The 17,441-nt window shown below is 44.2% G+C and overlaps 1 protein-coding gene across 2 annotated transcripts in view; it reads right to left on the bottom strand.

Annotated features, from left to right (window-relative positions):
* Nucleotides 1-17,441, bottom strand: part of EYA1 (EYA transcriptional coactivator and phosphatase 1) — a 222,870-nt gene that overhangs the window by 201,764 nt on the left and 3,665 nt on the right. The window contains exon 2 of one of the 2 annotated variants that reach the window (XM_075920531.2): nucleotides 9,619-9,728. The exons of the other annotated variant lie outside the window; for it this stretch is intronic. The gene's annotated coding sequence lies outside the window, so the exon portion shown is untranslated. The remainder of the gene's footprint in view (nucleotides 1-9,618; nucleotides 9,729-17,441) is intronic. 2 annotated transcript variants of the gene reach the window in all.

The following is a 17,441-nucleotide window of genomic DNA, read 5'->3' as shown; positions in this document are numbered from 1 at the left end:
AACTAACCACCACAGAAGTCAGGCAAGAGTTTTCTCCCCATACATAGCATTGCACAATTACCTACAGGCATTACTGAGGGGTGAAAGAGGATGAGCTCACCTCTTTGTGAATGCTGGTGGCAGAATACTAAGTTTCAGGTTCCAAGAACGTGAGACAGAATGGCAAATCCTATGTTCCCACAATTATTGTGGGTTAAGCCCCTATGAAACCTCACCTCTGATTTTTAGAGATATATTTAATTTACATCTTAGTATTTTATTCTCTAGAAAGACAAAGGGGGAGTGAATCTTCATCTTCTGAGAGAGTCTAGAAAAAATGCAACTAAAGCAAGGCATAAAGGAACAGAGAGATGTTTGTCTCCTATAGCCATGGAATTTGAATTTCTTCTATTTTAAATAAGGTACTAACATGATTAATTTCACTCACAGCAAATATAATTCAATACAATATGACAAAGTTAGCATTTACATTACTAACTGGTGAGAAAATTATTCCTCAAGTTAAAGCTAGAGCATAACCTGGATGTGAAAACATTCTGCACAGAAAACTTGAACTTAAATGTTATGTTTGAGAAATCACTCAAGTCACAAAATATAAAGTTACATTTGAAAATTCAACCTTAAACTTTATGGTTTTGTGCTTAATGCATTTAAACCAACTTCCCTATCATTCTAACTTACTTTCCAATTAATACAGTACTCCTCTGTGTTCAGATGCAAGAGAAATTCAGGATGAGGATTGTTTTAAGCTTCATTAGGCCACATAAGAATGACTGTGAATTTGGCTAGCGGACCCCTCCACATATAGGAGGTACAGAACTGACAGAGTCAGGGAAGTAAGTAAATGTAACATAAATAAGGGACACAAATACATACCATCCCTAAAGCAGAACATCGTACCACTCCAACCCTTTATCTTACCTACATCATAGGCAGGACTGCACAGGAAGTGAGAGTTACTCCAGACCTAATATATTCTACACAAAGAGCAGCCAAGGGTATTAGAAGGAAAGGGGAAGGTCAGAGAGAGATTTCCTTCCATGTCTCAACATTCTTTTAAGAAACATGCTTTGCAGAAGCATGGGCAGAGAGAGGTCATTGGGGGCCTGGTGCTTTCTCTCCATGCATAAGTCTTCATACTACACTAGCGAGGCCTATCTTTTCTTCAAGACTCAGCACCATTTTTAGGCTTTTTGTAATTGAGATCTGGTAGGTTCTGCAGCTGCTGTAAGGTCTGTACTATTAATGCTGCTGCGCACAAGACTGGGTCCACCAACTTGCATCTGCATAGTACATTTGGCAAAAATTTTCAACCACAGGTGTGTAGAAGAAAGTTCTTACATAAAAAAGTAGTCTGTTACCCAAAGTTGCTGAAATCAATTAGAACTGTGGGTGCTCAGAACTCTTATTAAGTCACCTAAATATGGATTCTCCCTGCTTCCCTTTGTGAAATTCAGTAGCAGTCCAGCAGGGAGAATGGTTGCAGAATATTGCCCTAAATTTGCTAAAGAAACATTCTTGATTGGGATCCTTAAAAAAAAAAATCCTTTTTCGTTCACATCCTCTATCCAAAAATATTTTCTGGGAATCATTATATATTGATATTTGGTATTAAAATATTTTCCTCTTATTGGCTAAATCTTACCTTGGGTCAAACCCCTGCTACCATTGAAAATTAAGGGAAATCTTGTATGTAGTTTGAAGGGACCAGGATTTGGGCCCTCTATAGAAGAAGGTATTTCTTGACAATCTTTGAAGTTGAAATCATAAATGAATACTGTAGCTTTTAAAACAGTAACGTGGTCACATATTTCTTATTTACACTGTATGGATATTATCTGCATATTTTACTGTACAGTCTTATACACACACAAATAAAAGTTCAACTGTGAAGTCCAGTGAATGAGCTTCTGATATATACCTTAGTACTTTATTCTTAGTCTGGATACCTTCCGGATTGCTAAGTCTTTCTAAATTAGACCAAGCAATTTCTCTTTGTTTTACCTAATATTTGAAAATGGTAAAAAATCCCATGGGTCACTGAAAATTATCCTTTCATTCCAGCCGCCTGCTTCAAGTCAGTCAAAACATTCCAGACTTCAAAAGGGGGCTTTGCCTACTTAGACCATTTTGGTGTCCTTCTATGGTTGGCCTATGAGGGATTGGTTATTTGGATAAATTAATTTGTGGAGCCTGCTGGCCTTCTAGAAGACCTCAGTGTCTGACTGCAAATTAGTTCTACTGAACATGTAGAAATCCCTGGGCAGACTAGAAGAAATAAATGGTGATAAAATCTAATACTACAATGTTTGTAATGCAATTTTATTCTGCTATGTAGCTTGTAAGCAAAGCTAATGCTGAATTAAAATGTTAAAAATATAAAAAACGTCCATGAAAGCACAAAATCAGATCAGTATCCAAGTCACAGCAGAGAAGGCTAAATGCCAACTTTAAAGTAAAGCTTCCAGCAGGAATCTTTTACAAGAACAAACAAAATAGGTCCTACTTTTCCACAAAATCAACTAGGTATTTACATTACGGATGCACCCCCCCCCCTTTAAGCCAGGAAGTCACACAGTTGAATTCTGCATGAGCGGAGGCTGTGAATAAACTGCTATGCAGTCTTTTAATGCATAGTTGTGCAAGTGCCTAAGGATAGTTTATCCTTAAGGAAGAGAAGTCTGTGAGCCAAAACTAACAAACATGGCTCCTCAAGCGGAACAATGGTCCAGAAAACTCAGTAAAAAAGAAAATAAACTTCACTGGCAGTTTGTTTTTAACTGTTAAAAGCTCAACTACAACTTTATCAAGATTTTCAAGCTGGTAAGAGACTTCATGCATATGCCACATTCTCACAGCTGCATGAAAGTTTGTTAAATTGTAGAATCCTGTCTTACTATAAGTAACACACTTTCAAAAGGCAGTTAAGTATGTGTTGTCTAAAGAAAAACCATACATTAAAACAGTCCAATATTCACTTTTAAAGAAATACAGAAATCAAATGAGTTGGATGATTTCAACTCTGCTAGCATTTGTCCACATCACAAAAGCACCACTTCATTTGGAGCAGTGTTTCTCAAAGTGGACTACAGGTCCACTTTAGAAAAGCTGCTAACAGGCCAGTGTCATTAATTTACCTAAAGGGTCCATAACCATGGAACTTCACGGCCTGCAATTCTGTTTTCAAGAGAGCCAGGGGAAGCAATGTGGCCTGGACTGCCGCTTCCTATGGCTCCCCATGGCTGGAAGAGGCGAACCAGAGCCAATGGGAGCTGTGAGGCTCCGTGGCTACAGACCCTTTAGGTAAACAAAGACGCATGGGTCCACTAGCAGTTTTCAAAGCAGCCCACTTTAGGAAACAATGATTTGGAGGAATTGTGGTTTTTCACTGGCATATTCATGTGGGGAAAACTATCCTAGGAATTAGTCTAATAATGCAATTGTCTACCCCATACCACTGGCAATAAACTACAAAAATTCACAAAATGGAGAGAAACCACAAGTATTATATTTAATCCCTAATCCTACAAAGACTTATTATAGTATAAAGTGTAAATAGCCCTCTTAATTGCAAAGGGTGGGTCTACACTACACCATTAATTCAAAATAAGTAATTTTGAAATAACTATTTTGAAATAACATGTCTACACACAAAATGCAGTTCAAAATAGTGTTTTGCTATTTCGAAATAGTGCATCCACACTGAGTGGATGCTGAATTGCATTTAAGGTCGGCCAGAACCAGGTCTGGCAGGGCATAAGGTCACACTTTGTGTGGCTGCTGCCTGAGGCTGAGACCTGTGTTTAAAGGGACTCCCACCCCCACAGCCAGTTCTCAGCTTTGCCTGCTTGCTTGCCTACCTCATGAGGGACAGCAAAGCATTTTGTCTCTGTATGCTCTGGTTGCCCTCACTCGGGATACCACAGCACTCTGCAACAGAGACAGAGCTGCTCCTGGGCATTCTGGTACTTCTCATGGATGCCTTGCTGTGAGCCTGGCTGCGCTTTCTGCAGGACGCCATCCTGGAGGTCCACCGGGGGACTGTCAGTATCCAGGAGGCCCTGCGGGAGAGTTTCAACCCTGAGGAGCACTAAGAGACTCCCTGGCCTGCCCCACTGGGGGATTGTGCTTCATTCCTCCCTCACATCCTTTCACTTACCCCTCCCTAACCCCTTTCCTGATGTCAAATAAAATACATGTATTTTCATGAACACAAATGCTCTTTATTTAACAAAACTGGCAGGGGGCGGGGGAGGAAATGAAACTCTGGTGAGACTGGGGAAAGGAGGCGGGAGAAGAAAGGGTGGAAGAGGGGAGCAGAAAACCTGGGAGGAGGGAGCTGGAAGGCGGAAGCAAGGGGAAGAAGGAGGAGGGGAAGCTCAGAGCTCAGGGTTGGGGGTCTTGCTGGACCAACTTGATTTTCATGCAGACCTGCTCCTTGATTTGCATGTAGCCTTTGGTGGCCAGGCTGGCTGCCTTCCTCCGTCTAATGCGGAGATCATGGACGTTGGGGGCATTCCCCCCAAACCTGAATAAGGTCCATGATCTCCACCCTGGACCAGTAAGGTGCCCGCCTTCTCCGGGCCCTGGCAGGCTCCTGGGAGCTGGCAGACTGCTCCTGGGGAGTGGAGGAGGGCTGGCTTCCAGTGGCTTGCTGGCTCATGTTTTGGGGCCACTGGGTCAGGGGCAGCGACTGCTGGCTCTCGGCTGGCAGGCTTGGAACTGGCACAGGCACTGTGGCCAGAGTCAACCCCTGTAAGGGCTCTGGGGAGATGAGAGGGAAAGGAGTGTTCTTGGTTGAGGCTGGAGTAGCCACCAGGGCACCCTGGGAAGGCTGGAGGCCCCCTATTTTGATATAAGTGTCTACACAGCACTTATTTCGAAATAGCTATTTCAAATTTGGCATTATTCCTCGTGGAATGAGGTTTACCAAATTCGAAATAAGCACTCCACTATTTCAAATCAATTTCGAAATATCAGTTTGGCTGTGTAGACGCTAGTAAAGTTAATTCAAAATAACGGCTGTTATTTTGAAATAACTTTGCTGTGTAGACATGCCCAAAGGGACAACAGGGTATAAAGTTAAGCATACAAGGAGGTTATTTATCTGAAATGGGTTGTTCTTCCAGATCTATGGTTCCTATTTGTATTCCAAGCATGCATGCACATATGCACCAGACACCAGAGCCAGAAATTTTCAGCAGCAGTACCCACATGCACATAGTACGTTGCCTCACACTCAAGGCCAGGTAATAAGAAGTCATTTGGTAAATGCACCCTCAGTCACCTTCTTACAGTTAAATAGGGCTGTCCACACCACCGGGGAATACAAATAGGAAGCCACACATCTCAAAGAGCCTCCAGTTACAGTAAGTAACCTCCTCTTCTTCAAGAGGCAACCCCTCTGTGTTCCAAATGCAAGTGACTATGAAGCAATGATCAGTTTCTAAGTGGGTGCCATAATGCAAGAGGTATCACCTTTGCAGGACAGCACAGACCACAGTTGTCTCTACAGGTGCTCTCTGGTCAAAGGCATAGTGGGAGGAAAGATATGTATGGAGCATCAGGTCACCACTTCACAGATATCGTGTAATGGGACGACCTCCAGGGAGGTGGAGGTTGTTGCTTGCCCTCTCATGGAGTGGGCCGTAATTCTGCCAGATCGTCTGGCATTAGGTGCACATAGCACTCCATGATGCATGGAGAGATCCACTTGGATATATACTGACAAAATATGAATGGAGTCGTTTTAGAAAGTGTGCACATTATTCTCAAATACACGAATAGCCATCCTTTATTGAAGTCCCTGAGGCGGGTCCTTCTAATTAATTGCACAAAGAAATGGATATGCTGAACTTTACCAAGTAGTTAAATACAAATTGAGAGAGAAAAAAAGCAACCTATGTGATTAGTTGATATAAAAAAGTAACAGTAAAACTGAGACTCAAGTCAAGATATTCAGAAATGCTCCAATTAGATGTATACCTGTGCAAAGGGTGATACTCAATAATGAACTACCAATAATTTAATTTTAGCATTTAAAATCATACTTTGGTTACAGCTTTGCACCAAGCACAGGAAGTTTGGGGAAGAGATTCATTTACCCATGAAAGAGACTAAAAATGGGTTCTCATAATAATTATTTTCATTAAACAAGATTTAAACATAAAGGATGTCTGAACTTCAAATTGGAGCATGATGCCCCTAGGGTAGGTCTAGAGTGCATCCCTCTGTCGGCAGAGGGATGCAGATTAGGTAGGTCGACATTGCAAATGAAGCAGGGATTTAAATATCCCGTGCCTAATTTGCATAAAAATGGCCACCGCATTTTGCCGACTCAGCACCTTGTCGGCAAAAAGCCTCAGTCTAGAGCGGGATCTGTCAAGAAATAAAGCCTTTTTCAACAGATCCTGTAAACCTCCTTGGAGGAGGCATAAGGGATCTGTTAAAAAAAGGCTTTCTTTCTCAACAGATCCCTCTCTAGACTGCCGCTTTTTGCTGACAAGGTGCTGAGTCGGCAAAATGCGGTGACCATTTGTATGCAAATTAGGCACGGGATATTTAAATCCCTGCTTCATTTGCAATGTCAACCTACCTAAGCTGCATTTGCAATGTCAACCTACCTAATCTGTCGGCAGAGGGATGCAGTCTAGACATTCCCCTAATGCGCTATAAACAGTGTAGCCACAACAGTGAGAATGATGGGATTGTTTAAACATGTCACATATTTAGCCTTTCAGCAGAAAAGGACCTAGGGATTACAGTGGATGAGAAGCTGGATATAAGTCAACAGTGTGCCTTTGTAGCCAAGAAGGCTAATGGCATATTAGAGTGCATTAGGAGGAGCATTGCCAGCAGATCCAGAGAAGTGATTATTCCCCTTTATTCAGCTCTGGTGAGGCCACATCTGGAATACTGTGTCCAGTTGTGGGCCATTCACTACAGAAAGGCTGTGGACGGACTGGAGAGGATTCAGCGGAGGGCAACCAAAATGATTAGGGGGCTGGAGCACATGACCTATGAGGAGAGAGTGAGGGATTTGGGTTTGTTTAATGTTCAGAAGAGAAGAGAGTGAGGGGGGATTTGATAGCAGCCTTCAACTTCCTGATGGGAGGTTCCAAAGAGGATTGAGAAAGGCTGTTCACAGTAGTGACGGATGGCAGAACAAGGAGCAATGGTCTCAAGTTACAGTGAGGGAGGTCTAGGTTGGATATTAGGAAAAACTATTTCACTAGAAGAGTAGTGAAGCACTGGAATGGATTACTTAGCGTGGTTGTGGAATCTCCATCCCTAGAGGTGTTTAAGTCTCAGCTTGACAAAGCCCTGGCTAGGTTGATTTAGTTGGGATTGGTCCTGCCTTGGGCAGGGGGCTGGACGTGATGACCTTCTGAGGTCTCCTCCAGCTCTATGATCCTAAGGTATCAGATGGGCATACACTTGGGGCAACTAGCCTGTCCCACCATTCACACTGCTGCAGGTACAGTCTATTTTTAGCATCTTAGCTCAATGAGACATAGTACAAGTTTGTCTCCACAAGCTAAGAATCACACTTCCAGCTTAAAGAGTAGAGGATTTTAGCCTATCTATGGGCAACAATTCTGGATAGAATGAGGCAGGTGAATTTAGAGGTACACACAATCTTCTAGCTAATATCTGATTTAATTTTATGAATTATGGACAGACTTGTCAACCAGACACCATGTGGAACTGGAAGTAAGCTGACAGATATACACACACAAAACTCACCAGCAAATAGTGTAGTGCATTGTACCGTATAGGCAGGCACATCTGGGCTGCCTGTCCTCATCTCCACCTCCTACTCACTCCAATGCTGTACATATTTGGACAATATAAACTGAACAGCTCCAGTGACCTACACATATCTTGACAGGGAAACTCCCTTTAGTGACCATCAAGGTGCTACACAGCAGCCCCTCATGGTACTTTCTGTTAATGACAACTTTGATAACCACTTACACAGTGTCCATCAATACTGTGCACCTGACCAATACACATGGCAATATTTAAAGTACAGACTGTCTAGTATTTTAATAAAAGCCATATACAAATTCTGGTTGCATCACACAGAATCTTTCCTAGATCTCCAGGGAAGTGCTCAACAGATGACAGGCACAGATACTGCTGTGGTGGTTCATAAAACTGTTTAACTACTTGTGCAAACAGGACCAATTAATGTTCAGAACCAGTTTAGAAATCATAATTGAACAAACCATTTAAGCGAGGTTCAATCACAGTTTCTGAAACAGTGTTGAATGTGGATTGGTCTGATCTACACATTTCTGTATTAGCAATGGATACAGTATCCCAACTTGGACATGAACTCTTACTGTGAAATAAAAGTCTAAGCCAAGTGGTAGCAGCCATATTACTTCAGAAAGTAAAAAGTAGACCAGGGAATGAGAAGACAAATACTGAAAGGAAAATTCTTCCCCTATCAGAAAAATGGACTACATCTGTGGTCCCTAATCAGCATGCTATTACTCACTTTTTGGATGTCACCCTTCTTCTTGGTTAGTAATTTCTTTACTTTGTTGCTATATAAAAAACTCACCCAAACAAAGAAAACAGATTATACAAGGGAAACAGTAAAACTGACCACCTATATTTAAGTGCTAGTAAATACACCAAGTAAATAAACTTAAAAAGATAGGAAAAAGTCTCTAATATTTAAGTTAATAGCAGTCTTAGGAGTTATTTTTATAAGTAAAAATTAGTCAGACAAAAGTAGGATTGCATGTAGGCTGTTTCCTGATCTGTTTTATAATCACTCTCAACATATAAAAAAGTTTTTCCTGCCAGGCGACAGAATGATGTCATCATGCTCTCAGGATGTCATCACGCTCTCTGACCACAAAAGCCACCGGGGTGGAGGGAGGAGGGATTGGCGAGTGTAGCGAGCATGGGGCATAGCCTGCTAGTCAAGGATAAAAGTTAAAATTTAGAGGGTTCACTTAGTACTGATTGAGAATTGTACAATAAAACAAGCTAAGGAATGTACAATCATGCAAGCTATGAAGACTTATTTATAGTATTAAAATGTGTTATTAATAGCCTCATTACATTCTCAAGCAGTATGCAAAGCTTCCTACCAATGTGGCTTGTAAAACTCATTTACTGGAAACAACTGCATCGCTAAATATCATAATTTCAGAGTAACATGTTTTGTCATTGTATGTAAAGATGAATTATGAGACTTTGCACTAAATTCACAGCAGGAGTTGTGCCCATTTATTTCAGCAGCGAATTTGGCATACAATCTCACAACCACATACAAAAAGCAGGTAAACTGAAATAAATTGTTTAGGAGACTGGCGAACAGGATTAAAATGTTATGAGCAAATCTAATATGATAAATACTTAAAGACAGGAACAAATGCTGTATTGTAGTATGAAACATCAAAAATATCTTTAAAAGCGTATATAATGTAATGCAGCTTTGGAATAGGCCTCTATCCTCTCATATTAGAGTTCACAGCCTCAAATCCTTAAAAGAAGGTATTTCACTTTAAGGAGTTTCCAACTACTCAGTTATGACAAAACAATTACAACTTTAAAAGTAATAACTCTTTCCTTAGGGCTGACATGTTGTTTACTTACAGACTTTCCATTTATCCCTTGAGGGTCTTCCACTGAAGATATCTTCTTCCAAATTATATATGGGCTATTAGCTAACGTGTGCTTCAAACAGTCCTAACAAACACACACACCTGTGGAGAATACAGCATACACGGCTGTTTTAATTTGTTGGCATGACATGAAGAGCTGATTTTTACATCTGCAGCTTTCCATTAACTAACACGTACACACATGTCAGGACATTCATCTTCAATGAATTAAATTAATTTTAAAAATAAATATATGGTCTTACTATTTATGACAATCCATATGAACCAAATACAGGAAGTAATAGCTCTGTTGTGCTTGCTGTCAGCAGCTGAAAGAAAGGCAGCCAAGAACATTTCTAGACACTATTTCTATGCCAACTATGCAAAAGATTTTTTTAATTGCATTTGGTTTGGGGGGGTGCTGTTTGGGGTTTTTTTTAGTTCCGTTTCTGCATGGTCTCTATCAACATCAATTGTACTGTAATGCTAAACGGAAATAATAAGGAAGACATAAGTTTGTAGACTGAGCCAGGTTAAAAGAAAATCCACAAAGTTTTCAGAATGTTGCCCTCAAGCTAAGGATATTATACTAAATCTCTGCAGGTTTATATGAGGTCACAGTCCCACTGCCTATAAAGTGACAAATAGGAGAAGGTTTGTGTTCTCTCACCTTCAGAAAGTGTTCTTTGATGTTATGAGTACTGTAACATTAAAAATACAGTTACATTAAAAAAGTTCAGTCTTTTTTTAAACCGGGCATTTCAAGAAACAGTTTCCTCTATAAGAGAGTTCTTCAAAGTGGGCCACGAGTCCACTTGGGAAAGCCACTAATGGGTACATGCAGGTTTGTTTACCTAAAGAGTCCACAGACACAGAGTCTTGTGACTCCCATTAGCTCCAGTTTCCTTGGCTGGAAATGGTGAACCAGAGCCAATGAGAGCCGCAAGGCTCCATGACTATGGACCCTTTAGGTAAACTAAGTGGTGCAAGCCAATAACAGTTTTCCCAAAGTAAGCCTGCAGTCCACTCTGAGAAACCCTGTTGTATAAGGAAAGTATCTTCTGGATAAAGTGAGAACCATTTCAGATTTAAAAATAATTGTTCATACCAATCAAACAGACATGACTCCAAACACCAGCTCCAAAGTTGTTCCTCCCACCCCCAAAAAAAGTAATGAATCTTTTTATGAAAAAGTTTGGAGTAAATGCAGCATGAATAGCAAATACAATGTAAAACAAGGAAATCCCTGATTAAATATGAGGGCTTGTCTACACCTTCAACAGTGCAGCAAGCACAGCTATGCCTGAGGCATTTAGTGAAGAGCTTCTCCTGTTGGTGTAGGTACTCTACCTTCCTGAAAGGCCATAGCTCTGCTAATGAGTGAAGCCCTCCTGTATATAGTGCTACATACGCCTGGAGTTTGGTTGGTATAACTATGTCACTCAGGCCATGTCTACGCTACAGATTATTTTGAATTTACTAAGTACAACTTCCGGGCACCCGATTTTACAAATTTGAAGTTCCGTATCCTCACTACAGGGAAGAATTGAATGTAGTCCAAGGCAAGCTCTGTTAATATAGACACGCTACCTCAACCTTAGAGCCCCAGGAAACACTCTGGGGAGCTATGGAAGGCCTCCCGGAGACCAATTTGTTCAAATTAGCAGCACTGGAGTGTCCACACTAACATAATTTCAGACTTACAAGTCCAGGAATAGCATTATTCCTCATGAAAAGCAGGACTACAGAGTTTGAATTCCACAGTCCTTTATTTCAGAATAAGGGGCTTGGTGGTGTGGACGCATTGCTTACAAATTCAACCCTGGGGGGTAGAGGGGTTTATTTCAAACTAAGGTTCTAGTGTAGACCAGACCTCAGAGTGATGTAGTTATACATACACACATGTATAAATAACTCCTACAGTAGACCAAGCTGTATCTTTCCCATACGCAGAGTCAGATAAATGGCACTTTTCCCTCTCTAACAAACTAAAAGTGCGCAAAGTCTCTAGCCCTCCTGCCCTGCCAGGGTCGCACGGCAGCTAGAGAGAAACGCCGGCTATTTTAAAACAGCCAATGTTTCTCTCTAGCCACCATGCACCATTGGGGTGAGGGGAGGAGGAGGAAACTTTGAGCACTCACCCATCCCCAGGTCTTGATTGGCCTGCAGGTGGTGGAGTGGCAAGGTGGCCTCGGGCTGAATCCATCAGCCTGGCGGGCTAGCTCCAGCTTTGCCCACCTCTGAGCTAACGTTATCTCACACTTGCGCATGTTTATATAACATGGTTCCCACATAGCCACTTTATTGTACTACAGGCAGTCCCCGGGTTACGTACAAGATAGGGACTGTAGGTTTGTTCTTAAGTTGAATCTGTATGTAAGTCAGAACTGGCGTCCAGATTCAGACACTGCTGAAACTGACCGCCAGTTCTGACTTACATACAGAATCAACTTAAGAACCCCAGGCGTCCCCAAGTCAGCTGCTGCTGAAACTGATCAGCAGCTGATTCCAGGATGCCAGGGGCAGAGCAACTCTGCCTGGGGCTTCCTGTAGTCAGCGCTGGTCAGTTTCAGCAGAAGCTGACTTGGGGACGCCTGGGGCAGAGCAGCTGGGGTGCTACTGGACCAACCCAGCAGCACCCCATCTGCTCTGCCCCAGACGTCCTGATTCAGCCGCTGCTGAAACTGACCAGCAGCGGCTGAATCAGGACCTGGGGCAGAGCAGCTGGGGTGCTGCCGGGTTGGTCCAGTAGTGCCCAGAGCGGGCGCTGCAGGACCAATCGGCAGCGCCCCAGCTGCTCTGCCCCAGAGTCCAAAACAAAAGCCTGGTCTGCTGGGGGGGGGGGGGGAGCACACTAGCTGCGCCCCCCCCCTCCCCAGCAGACCAGGGACACGGGGAGCAGAGCCGCAGCGGCAGCGGGGTGCCGCGCCTCTGAGGCTTTGCTCTGGCAAAGCCTCTGAGGCGCGGGACCCCCCGCGGCTGCGGCTTCAGTCAGGGTGCCTGTGGTCTGCTGGGGACCGTCCAGTCAAAGCGGCAGCAGCGGCGGTTCAGTCAAAGCGGGTCCAGCAGACCAGGGAGACGCGGAGCAAAGCTGCGGAGGACCCGGGCGGCGGGACCGCGGTGCTTCTCGGTCCGCCGCCCACATCTCCCTGGTCTGCAGACCCGGCTTTTCTCTGGACGCCTGTGGTAGAGCAGCTGGGGCGCTGCCAGTTGGTCCCGCAGCGCTGCTCTGGGCGCTACTGGACCAACCCGGCAGCACCCCAGCTGCTCTGCCCCAGGCATCCTGATTCAGCGCTGCTGGTCAGTTTCAGCAGCGGCTGAATCAGGACGCCTGGGGCAGAGCAGCTGGGGTGCTGCTGGGTTGATCCAGTAGCGCTGAGGAGCGGCGCTACTGGAGCAACCCAGCAGCACCCCAGCTGCTCTGCCCCAGGAGTCCCCAAGTCAGCCGCTGCTGAAACTGACCAGTGGCTGACTACAGGAAGCCTGAGGCACAGTTGCTCTGCCCCGGGCTTCCTGCAATCAGCCGCTGGTCAGTTTCAGCAGCAGCTGACTTGGGGACGCCTGGGGTTCTTAAGTTGAATCTATATGTAAGTTGGAACTGGCGTCCAGATTCAGCCTGTTGAAACTGATCAGAGGCTGATTCCAGGAAGCCCAGGGCAGAGCAACTCTGCCTCGGGCTTCCTGTAGTCAGCGCTGGTCAGTTTCAGCAGCGGCTGAGTCTGGATGCCAGTTCCGACTTACACACAGATTCAACTTAAGAACAAACCTACAGTCCCTATCTTGTACGTAACCCGGAGACTGCCTGTATTGTATTGAAAAGGGGCTCATTTATTTTCAGAAAGCTGACACCATCTTTGGAATTTATCCATATTATCATTCTGGATGGTGAATGCACCAGGTTCTCTCCATTCTGACACATTGCAGTGCCTTAAACCTCACTGTCTGCAGTGGGGATATTTAAAAGGCACTGCTTTTACATTTTTATTCAGGATCTGCGTGCGCCCTGAACTGTCCTGGTCACCACTGGCCGATTCTGCCCCTCCCCTCTCCGGCCAGCCCAGCTGTCTCTGCCAGCCGATTCTCTCCCAATCTCTCCTGGCAAGCCCTGCTGCCCCCGCGAGCTGGTTTCCTGCCCTCCCCCCTGTGATCTCTCCTGGCCCAGCCCCACTGCTCCTGCCCCCCCAGCCAGCCCTGCTTCTGTCAGCCGGTTCTCCCCCTCCCCACCGTGATCTCCCCTGGCCAGCCCCACTGCCCACCCCCTGCCAGCCCTGCTTCCGCCAGCCAGTTGCCCAGCCAGGCCTGCGGTCTGCCCCAGCCAGCCTCACTTCCCCCGCGAGCGGGTTCTCCCCCCCTGCTTGATCTCCCCTGGCCAGCCCCACTGCTCCCACACCCCCAGCCAGCCCAGCTTCTGTCAGCCAGTCCCCCCCCCCCCCGCTATCTCCCCCGGCCAGCCCCACTGCCCCCCCCCCCGGCCAACCCTGCCCCGCGATCTCCCCCAGCCAGCTTCACTGCCCCCGCCAGACGGTTCCCACCCGTGCGATCTCCCCTGGCCAGCCCTGCTTCCGCCAGCCAGTTCCCCTCCCTATCTCCCCCGGGCACCTCCACTGCCCCGACTCTGCTTCCCTGTGGCCCATATCCAATCCCCCCTCCCCCTTCCACAGCCAGCAATAACAGCTCACCTGGTAACCCGCACTATGCCTCTGCCGGGAGCCTGAAACATACGGCTGCATCCGCTCAGCCCGGCAGAGGGCTTGAGGAACCCAGTGCTGAACGGGCAGTCCGGGAGCCCGGAACACCCTGGCAGCCACGCTGAGGCCTGGTATTTTTTTCCCGCGGCCCGGTACCGGGCCTCGGCCCATAGTTTGGGAAATGCTGGTCTAGGACAGGACTACTCAACATGTGGCCCACAACCTGTTTGTTTGCAGCCCGCAGAGCAGTCTGGGTTTATGTGGGGCTCAACACATGGACCTCGCGTGGGGTCCTTTGAACATGGCCTCCACTGGGAACACGCTCCACAATGTGAAGGCATCTCCCAGGTGGGGTGAGCATTGAAAGATGCAAGCAGATGGGATGGCTGGAAAAGCCGGGTATGGGGTGTTGGCATTTCTAGTCCCCAAGGAGCGGGTGCCAGGAGTGCAGGGGCATTGTGGGGAGTGCTGGCTGCTTAGCACTGTGGGCAGAGCCTGGGAGGTGCTGACTGGCCTACATGGGCCACGTTTGGGTCCAGTACCATGGCTTAAGACTTAATCTTTGTATTCACACCCATCAGTGCAAAAGTGTATATACAACCACACTTAAGTTGCAGCCCTCAGCATCTGCTGTGAGTATCGTTGTGGCCCCCAGAGCTTCCAAAGTTGAGTAGCCCTGGTCTAGGAAATAGCGCTGCAGAAAGAGATACTGCAGATCTAGAAGTCATAGTGGGCCACAAGCTAACTAGAAGTAAATAGTGTGACACTGTTGCAAAAAAAAGCAAACATTATTCTGGGCTGCATTAACAGGAGTGTTGTGAACAAGACACAAGAACTAATTCTTCTGTTCTACTCTGCGCTAATTAGGCCTCAACTGGAGTATTGTGTCCTATTCTAGGCACCACATTTCAGGATGGTGTGAAGAAAATGGAAAAGGTCCAGAGAAGAGCAACAAAAATAAATAAAGGTTTAAAAAACATGAGGGAAGGCAGAAAGAACCGGGATTGTTTAATCTGGAAAAGAGAACTGAGAGGGGGCATGATAACAGCTTTCAAGAATCTAAAAGGGTGTTACAAGGAGGAGGGAGAAAAATTATTCTCCTTAATCTCGGAGGATAGGACAAGAAGCAACAGGAGGTTTAGGTTGGACACTAGGAAAAACTTCTTAACTATCAGAGTGGTTAAGCATTGGAATAAATTGCCTAGGGAGGTTGTTGAATCTCCAGCATTGGAAATATTTAAAAACAGGTAGATAAATATATGTCAGATGGATGGTGCTTGGCCCTGACATGAGTGCAGGGGACTGGTCCTGATGACCTCCTGAAGACCTTCTTTCCTGTTTAAGTATTCTATGATACTTTAATATGGAAAAACACACCTTCAAGTCAACAGAGTTGTATTCTTCTAATAGAAGGGGTTAGAAATTTGTCCGTGACATTCTGACTACCCACCTCCTGTTAGGGGCAAACATTCAGCTTGCCTCCAAACCGGTAGAAGGTTCCTAGCAGCAGCACTGAACTAGCACTGATGTTAGGATTTAGCTTTTAATATAAGCAGCTAGAATAATAATGTCATTTTAATTTTAAAAATTAAACTTTTAAACTGTTACAAGGGCAATTGAGTTACCTTTATAAATGTCATATTGGAATATTTTAACATTTAGTAAGTTTCACAAGAAATTAATTAAATTCCCTTGCATTGTAAGTTCATAAAAATTACATCTGAATTAGTCAGACTATTACACAGAAGTTATTACATACAAAATAAGTCATCTAATATGAGGGAAAATAACTCCTATTATGGAAAAGACAATAACCAAATTGAGGGAAAATCATGAAAATACGCATCCTTTTTTCTATTACTTCTGAGATCATTTAACAACTTTGCTTACTTTATTATTATTATTCAATAATTTTCTAGTTATAGCAGCTAAAGACCTACCAGGTCACAGCATCATTGTGTTAGGCACTGCTGCGCCAACTAGCAAAAGGAATATAGGGAGCATCTGCATCAGATATTTGCATAACAATTCACCAAAGGATGACACGTGAGGTCTCTACTGGGAGCCAGGGGCTCATCACACTTCCTAATCACTGAGAAATATATGTATGGACAATGCTTAAGGATTTATGCATCTATATTAAAATCATATTCTTAAGGATTGGGAATTAATGCAGGTCATCAAGAGGCGACATAGATCTTTCAGACAGGATGTTACAGATGCTTATCTCCCTGTCCAGACATGAGTGTATTCTGTATTTTATGCCTCAAAATGTAGGCTTATTTGTATACTATACAAAATACACATTTGTGCAATCTTTCAGTGCGTAAGATAGAAAACCTACAGGAAAACAGCAATCAGCTACGGAGCATCCTGTTTATGACTAAGATAAAAGGATCAGCCTGGTATATCAGGGAATGCAAAGAAAAGGATCAGCCTGGTACAGTAGACTTCCTATAATCCGGAATCTATGAGACCTAGGTGGTGCCAGATTATCAGATATGCCGGAGTATCCGGAGGAACTATAAGCTGGTTATGTATATACTGTATACAGTATATACTGTATATAAAGTGTTCTTAACCCTTTTTATTGTGCATACTGTATACAGTATACTGTAATGTTTGAGTTTTTTTAACCCCTTTTTACCCTTTTTGCTCAGTTCAGCTGCTGCCACTGTTACCTTGTGACTCATTTTTTGCAGAAGCTCATTCACTAGGCTCTTGCCATTTTGATGCCGGACTATCAGGAGTGCCGGACTATTAAGAGTTTTACTGTATATCAGGGAATGCAAAGAAACATACAGAAGCCTTCCCTGAGGACACAAGCTGACAACAATGTTTGTCTGATGAATCAAAGCCAACCTGGTTATAAAGTGCTGGTGAGCAATATTTTACTAGACAAGAGAGTACCTTGTTAATTAGGTCTATGTAAATACAACTGTTTACAATATTTCTGCTTACTCTTATTTTGAATTACTTTGTTAAATTAACTTATATTTGATTTCATTATAAATATAAGTAAGTACTGTATATTAAGCAAATCCATGATTTGGGATAGAACTGGTAAGATGGAGTGTACTCCTTTGGAAGCAGTAGATCTAAGACTACTGTGAAACAGGGGCTGGAC

This window comes from Pelodiscus sinensis, chromosome 2, assembly GCF_052426305.1.
Source record: "Pelodiscus sinensis isolate ZL-2025 chromosome 2, ASM5242630v1, whole genome shotgun sequence".
Lineage (NCBI taxonomy): Eukaryota > Metazoa > Chordata > Testudines > Trionychidae > Pelodiscus > Pelodiscus sinensis.
This window is presented reverse-complemented; position numbering and strand designations above follow the sequence as displayed.